This window comes from Adiantum capillus-veneris, chromosome 5 (genome assembly GCF_014529385.1).
Source record: "Adiantum capillus-veneris isolate H3 chromosome 5, ASM1452938v2, whole genome shotgun sequence".
NCBI classification, from domain to species: Eukaryota; Viridiplantae; Streptophyta; class Polypodiopsida; order Polypodiales; family Pteridaceae; genus Adiantum; species Adiantum capillus-veneris.
The window spans coordinates 142311477-142318659 of NC_140935.1; the positions used below are offsets into that span (position 1 = coordinate 142311477).

General features: G+C 45.9%; 1 non-coding gene and 1 pseudogene across 1 annotated transcript; both read right to left on the reverse strand.

Moving 5' to 3' along the window:
• Positions 1-449: 449 nt before the first annotated feature.
• On the reverse strand, positions 450-6981 carry LOC147458199 (callose synthase 12 pseudogene; annotated as a pseudogene).
• LOC147458200 (small nucleolar RNA J33) lies at positions 3261-3340 on the reverse strand. The gene has a single exon (XR_015188288.1). It is a non-coding gene; the product is annotated as a small nucleolar RNA J33 (small nucleolar RNA).
• Positions 6982-7183: the final 202 nt, after the last annotated feature.

Consider the following 7183-nt stretch of genomic DNA (forward strand, 5'->3'; position numbering starts at 1 on the left):
TCTCTCTCTCATACACACACACACACACACACACACACACACATTCACAATGTATTATGTGTCCCACAAAAAAAAAAAAGGTCACTCAAGTGATCCACCTTTCCATAATGCTTTTGTAGGGATACCTAACATCCTTCGTATTCGAGAGAAGCATAAAAATCATGTTGATTGTTGGTAACTATATTACCCACACTGAAAACAAAATGTGTACCACAAATGCTGATTAAAAGAAACAAACATATTTTTCAACCGATTGGAAGAGGACAAAAGCAAAGTTTTAGTTTGTGGGCATGACTGTCCATGTGGGTGAGTAGAATGTGTGAGTGTATGAACCTTTGCGGCGGTAGCCAATTGCACCCATGTAAAAATATACGAGGCAATTTTAGTTACAAGAAAGGAAAGATTGCAGGCTGCTATGCTAGAAAAGTTTTTCTGCTGGGACCAAGGAAAACAAGGTAAAAACTCATGTGGGCTTTCTAATACAAAAGGCCATTAACTGCTACAAAACTTCGGATGAGGCCTCTTATCACTATTTTGTGGGACTCTTTTGGCAGCTGGAAAAACAAACACTATCAATTTTGTAGTCCTTTCTCCCTCTCCTCTAAGGCCAAAAAACATATACTGAAGACGGATATAAGTGTGAGAAGAGATATTAGCCACAATTTAGAGGTATCTATCTACTAACATAATATGGGAGAAGGGGGAGCCCTTTACACGTGTCACAATCTACTAAGTGAAGGCTAAAGTCCAAAACAAAAACAAGCCCCTTTGCACACGATAAAGAGGGGGCGGCCAGCCGTACTAGTGTGTATGTATGGCCCTGTGGCATGGGGGCCTTGTCATTTGTTCTATAGTTTCTCTATTTGCTCCAATGGAAGAAAACCCATTTGCTCTACATTCATCAGGACCAACCCTGTCATTTGCTACATTCTTGCATGAACCCCCAACTCTCCATTAATGGGTTCTTTCTTCGAAGCAATTGTCCCGCTGTTCTTTTAGAATCCTTGGTTTGGCCTTGTCCTTGACAGAATTCTGGAGATATGGAGGCCCCTGCTGAAAGCTTGGTTGAAGAGCATCCGAGTTTGCATTTCTTGGAAGCCTGGAAGCCAAGAGAGCACAGCAAGTGGGATCATTACGACAACCCCCATTGCGAACTCGTATAGCCGAGCTATGGTGATGACAACAGTCCACACACTTGTATTCACTAGAAAAGGCTTAAATACCAGGCTTATGCAGAGAAGCCCCCATCCTGATGGTATGAAGGCTAACAGACTTAGAAAGAGATCGACAAACTGGAAATTAGTCAGCTCTAGCAGAAGCACTAATGCCAATATGATAACCAATGCAACAAAAGATTGGATGGCGCGGTAGAGAAGATGGTTCTTTGCTGATAACTTTTCGCCTGCACGCGCTATTAGGATGCAAACAAAAATAGCTGCGATTATGTAGATCCAAGAGAAAAGATAAATGAAAATGCTCTTGTTGTTAGCTGCAATGTGCAGCCGATAAACCATTCCGTACTGGATCAAAAAGAACCTTAAGCTGAGAACCACCTCCATTACTTTGCCCCAAAAGCCTGTTGTTCTCAAGTGATCTTGCTCCTCATTCCACCAAACCTCCCAGCTTTGGCTGGCATTAGTTAGCACTCCCCCCTTGTACCACAGCCAGTTTTGGAAGTCCTCAAAGTCGTACACCGTCTGCAACCAATCAAATCCAGAAGGGTTGAAAAGGAAGGGTGCCATTACCCATGATAGTGCCAAAAACCAGCTTGACAATGTCAGCATTATGTAGACGGTAGTGTTTTTTGCCAGACCCCCATATGCCTCATATATAATGAGCAATATCATGAGCTCTATACCCTTCACAAAGTGGCTCCTTGCAAACAGTCGATAGTTCTCAGCGAACTTTTCGTGTCGAACAACGAACCCTCGACCGGTCGCTCGGTACTTCGCACCACCATGAAGCAATGTCTTGCCGAAGTAGTGACCCTTGGTTCCTAAGGAGAAAGTGAAGAAAACAGAGCACATCTCAAGTTGCATTGTTAAAAATTCCCAAAGAGCCGTGCTGAACCCACGCTCCAATGAGCTCTCCACTACCATTGGTAAAGCAGTGAACACTCCAAGCTGAACACCAAACTGCTGGTTGAGAGAGGCTGTGAGAGCTGAGTTTTGCAGAGTACTTGCAATGAATTTCTCCAATCCACTGAGACCAAGGTACACGCGACCCCACAAAAAGGCATACACCGTTAATATGGTGATCAAACTGCTGATGTAGAAACCAACAGTGGTATAGTAAAAGGACAGCATTCGAAAGAAATCAAGGCGGTGTCCAAGGCGGTACACATCTCTGCTCAGCATCTGCTCACCATTGCCACTTGAAACCTTGCCCTCAAAAAGCGCTATTTGATTCAGCCCTAGATCTCTGCCTTTCCCCACTTGTATATACTCATGATGAGTAACATTTCCCCCTCTTAATGTGCAGTTGAAACCTGCAAAAATGTCTTCGCTGATGTTGATGACTCTAGAGGCCTTGCTGATGCCTCCCCTTGTCAGGAACCAGATCCTATCAAACACATCAGGATGCCCATAATGCATTCTGATCTTAAGAGGATTTGCCAGTACTCTCTGGCCAAGAGTAACAAAACTACTCTCCTGTGCAGACATGAACCAAGCCAAGGAAGATACAGAGCCCGTAAAAACATGTTCTCGAACCCCCAATATTTGAGGCCTCCTCAATCCATAATACTTGGTGAACTCTTGCAGGAGATTTCTGATTTTTAATGCCTCTTCAAAGTAGTTGTCTTGATTCATGTCAATGGTCTGGACTGCATCACCCCTAGTGAAAATTAAGGCATGGTTCTGGTTCTCTGGCTTGCCTTCACCTACCTTGACATGGCCGGGAAGTTCAATGCGGTAGATTTCCACCTCTTGCCCGCGCACGGTGTCAAACTTAACCAGAACAGAATAAAATTTCTTGCCTTGCTCTGTTTTGACCTCATCAACATATGCAACCCTCATAGCAGGGTGATTTCTCATGAGATACAAGATATCGTCCGCCCTAGGATCCCTTCTTGCTTTCTGATTTCCATAGATTTGGCATGCGACCACATAAGTAAACTTCAAGAGAGCTGTGGCCTTCTCTTGGGATGCTCTGTACAAGGCACTGATGCCACTCATGTTGCTCATGGACCGGCGGCTGGTAGAGCAATCAAAAGATTGGCGACTATTAAGACTTTCTAACCTAAAAGAGTGTTGATCCTGCTGTAGATCAAACTCTGATGCTGCATCAAGGTAAGCAAGTGTCTCAAGAGCATGATGATAATACATCATTCCCCTGACAGTTCGGCTCAATGTTTGACCCCTATGTGAAGCCCACAACCTAAGCTGCATTGCTGTCTCTTCAGTCTTCAGTAGCTCTTTTTCGGGTTGTCGAATGTCTTGCAGGCGCATCCGCTCCAGAAAATTATTCCACTCGTCTGGATAGATGCTTTGAAGGTAGAAAAGGATCGTCACTCCATCCTCATTTGGAGAGTTTAACTGGCTGGTCGAATATAGAACATCCTCTATGTAGTAGGGGGTAAGCACACTAAAAGAAAGCATTCTCTCCACTGACGGAGCATGAGGCATGTTCATGAAGATGGAGTTGCTGAAAAAGGCAATGCGCCTTTTTGCATCTAGATTTTTTGGGACATTGTTCATGGCTACTTTGGTGCTTAGGGTAGTGCTCAGCCTCCGCATTCTGCGATAAAAAGCTTTATCCTTCTCATAATGGGGCACCTGTACAGCACGCACAAACAAGAGCTCGTCGCGGCCTATGCCTAGGCCGGCATGCCTCAAAGACTCCACCTCATTCTTGGCATGAAACATGTCTCTCATCACTGCATCATACAGATTCTGTAGGGCAACAACCACCTCTTTCCTGGTAGCCTTCTCTAGTAGAACTATTACCAGTCCCGACACTCTTGCATGCACCTCTGACAATGCACTCACCTTAAACCTTTGACAAAACGTGCCTTCCTCGATTTCTTTTTCAATCTCCGTGAAAATGTAGTCTACAATGTCATACTCTTTGCTCCTCTCATTCAGAATTCTCTTGAGCAGGTGCTTCACAGTATCATAACACTCTACCACAGCACACCTCCTGTACTCATTCTTGCAAATCCTTGCCCATAACCTCTGGTCATCATTTCCATGCCAATCCTGGGTGATACTCAACGCAGCAAGCACCTCATTTGATAAAAGTACTGAAGGCCATTGAATCACACTGACATTCCAAGAAGATGCAGGGATCTCCAATAATTCCAATTCATGGTCACTAATCAGGTCTTCTTCTCTGAAAAAGTGAATGACCTTGTTCCATATATATGCAAACTTGCGAGCCTCCAGTGTATTAGACTCAAACTTCCTGTAGTCTTTTCCAAGTCCATACCTGAGCTTCACTCTTCTGACCATGTCTTTGAAAAGATTGACATAGCGAGAGTGGGGTAAGACATTGTCCCCTAAGAGGCATTCCTCTGGGGCTAGGTTGAATGTGATTGCACTAGCAAAGAAAGGGAATCGTAACTTGAGCTGTTGCACTGTGCGAATCTCACCTATGTGGGCAGAAAGTCCGAGCAATGCCCCTACTAAAGATTGAAACACCGCATACCAAATCTGTATATCCATCAAGTAAATTAAGATGACAGGAGCCCAAACAACAGCCACTACAAACCTGTTGTGATTCCTGAAGAACTCATGCCACTCAAAGTTCACCACATCGAGACGCAGAAGATCCCGAGTTGGCTCTACCAAGGGCCTCACCTGAAGGAAGTAGCTGAAGGAGAATTTTGCACAAAGGACCACCAGCCAAAACACTGTGTATCTGATGTTGTCGATCACGTTTTCACGCAAGCCACGAGCTACAAACAACCTGGTCTGAAACCACCATGTGATCGCATGAAATATGCGCCATTCTGATCTCTCCACACAATTGCGTACCCAAGGTAGAATGAAGAGAACAAGTGCCAGGATTTCAGGCAAAATAAATACTGCTGCCGTCTCAAGAAACTGAAACAATCTTAAATTAGCTTCTGGAGACCATCTTCTATCTATTGTTCTTTGCTGCCACACCCGAGCAAGTAGCAGTGAGAAGATGGCTGTCCAACCTGATGCCACCAGAATTTTGAGCACCATGCGCAAACCAACAAGTTTTGTTTCTGACGATATTAAGCTGTGTTGGGTCGCTGCATCCAACACGGCCTGGAGAAGACGGAGGCCTGACCATGTAACAAAGATAGTAAGCAGGCTGCCCTGCACATCTCTATCATATAGCACATGCCAAGGTATGCCATCTTTATTGAAAGCAAGAATCATCATTGCTTGAAGCATCAGGATAAGCCCTGTCCAGAGATGGTCAAAACTTCGGTATATGTTGAGGAATGAGCGCTGTTCGACAAAACCAGTCTTCCCCACTTTCTGTCGCTGTTGGTTCAGCCCTTTTCCTTTTTGCTGCTGAGGTGTGATAAGATAGTTGGATGACTTATTCAGCGGCCAGCCAAGCTGCTTAAAGCAACGCCTAGACCAGAAATACTCATTCATATCATCATAGTTTCTCCAGGCAGAGTGAGGCGCCCTCCCCTCCATAGCTGCTTGGGCCTCACCTTTAACAGCTTCATAGATGGGCTTCACAACTTCGGCTAGAAAGCCATTCCGCCCACACGACTGGGGCAAGCTACGTTGGCCACTCCGAGGGTCTACCTTTTCCTCTATAATGGCATTCAGTTCCCTCGCCATGTGGTGGAAGATGAAACATAGGCATTCTGGCATGAAGCGAAGGTTGGCCGCTTCGCCCCATATGAGGAGGTAGAGGCAACAGTATACTAGCTCACGCCGCTCATCACCAAGCTTAGACAAAAACAAGTTGTTGTGCACCATCAAAAAGGAGCACCATTTGGTGTAATTCTTGAGAAGTCGCCTGCGCAGGTGCTGTACTACTCTGCCATCAAGTGAGTCGATGGGCTCCGGAGGGGGCTGCAAGCGCATCTGATAATTGGCAAGCAAGAGCACAACATGCTCTCGCTGATTTTTCACATTGTCTTTTTGGAATCCAAAGAAAGCTCCTAGCCAGTCTAGCATGTCCATGACTTGTCCCCACCGCCATCCATCTCTTCCCTGTGGTGGCAAGGGGAGCTCACCCATTGACTGCAAGGCTTGCATGGCTGCTCTCACCTCTGGGAAGCGCAAGGCATCATTATCTGCAAGCATGTCATGTAATGGAAGAATGTTGTACACCTCCTCCTCTTCCAATGCTTGCTCTGCTCTTGGATGCGTCATTGCAAGTGTAATTTGCAGCAAAAAACAGAGGAAGAAGAAGAGGGGTCAAACTTGACAGTTATTTAGCTCTGTTTCTAGTGATGGAAGCATGCACATATATACCATGGGTCTTACAAAATGGAGCTGAGAGTTGTTCGGCCTGGCATGCAGAAAAGCAGAGGAAGCGAGTAGGGGGTCGGAGCAGGGGTGAAGAACAAAGCATGGGGGTTTAAGCAAGGGCAAAAGGGGCAGCCTCGCTCTCTCGCTCTCTCTCTCTCTCTCTCAGCTTGCATACCATAGAGGGAATGCACAGCCCTTCATGATTGTTGTAGGGATTTGCTGCCGAGTTACAAAGAAGCAGGGAAGTTGGGCCAGAGCTTCTCGACAGCAACATGTGAGTGGAATCCAGTTAAATTCCTTTTCTGCTTTTGAACTCCGAATCAGCCACTACTTTCTCTGTTGGAGGCGGAAAGATGCGCTTGTACTTTTTCTCTTCATACGCACTCAACTCGCCCGCACGCATCATCGCAAATACATGTGCACAGTGTTACGTTCCGTTAGCTTCAACTACAGCTAACAAATGGCAAGTTGATGGGCTCCTCGGAGGGGCCTCCTCCAGATCCTCCTGCAGAAAACCATGGGCGAGTGCCAAAAAAGCAGAACTCAAAGCTGAGAAGCATCAATTGAGCACAGGAGCCTAGTAGTAGCGGTACATGTGTGTGAAGCACCGAAGAGAGCAACCATGCAAGCCTCCTGGTTCCTGGAGCTGACAGAATGTTGATTATGCATATTCACTACTATATTACGACTATCGGGTTGCCCTCGTGTGACGCCCTCGTTCGGGGCGTCGGGGAAAAGGGGCCGCGCCGGCTCACCTGCGTTGCAAACGGGAC